The sequence below is a fragment of the Buceros rhinoceros genome, unplaced genomic scaffold, assembly GCF_000710305.1.
Source record: "Buceros rhinoceros silvestris isolate BGI_N320 unplaced genomic scaffold, ASM71030v1 scaffold16599, whole genome shotgun sequence".
In the NCBI taxonomy this organism is placed as follows: domain Eukaryota; kingdom Metazoa; phylum Chordata; class Aves; order Bucerotiformes; family Bucerotidae; genus Buceros; species Buceros rhinoceros.
Window position 1 is genome coordinate 10,537 of NW_010433481.1, and position 337 is coordinate 10,873.

A 337-nucleotide genomic window follows, 5' to 3' on the forward strand; every position below is an offset into this window, starting at 1 on the left:
TGAAGCAAAGGCTGCCTCAAGGGGTGACCGGAGGGTGGTGGGGAGGATGGTTGCAGCCATCCCAGCATTGAGGAAGGCACAGTACAGCTTCTCCGTTGCTCAAGCGCAGGCTGGAAGCATCTAGGAGAGGCATCTGCGTCCAAGTCCTACCCAAAACCCAAGAGCTGCGTCTGGCTGCAAGCTGCCAGCATGAGCAGTCGCTTCCACCCCATCCCACTCCAGAGCTCAGGGTGGCAGGGAGGTGGAGACAGCCCACCCAGAAACGTGAGTGGCTTGAAAGGGGAAAACCACCCTGCAGAATGGGATAAACCACCTGGCCACAGCCAGATGGTGCCCC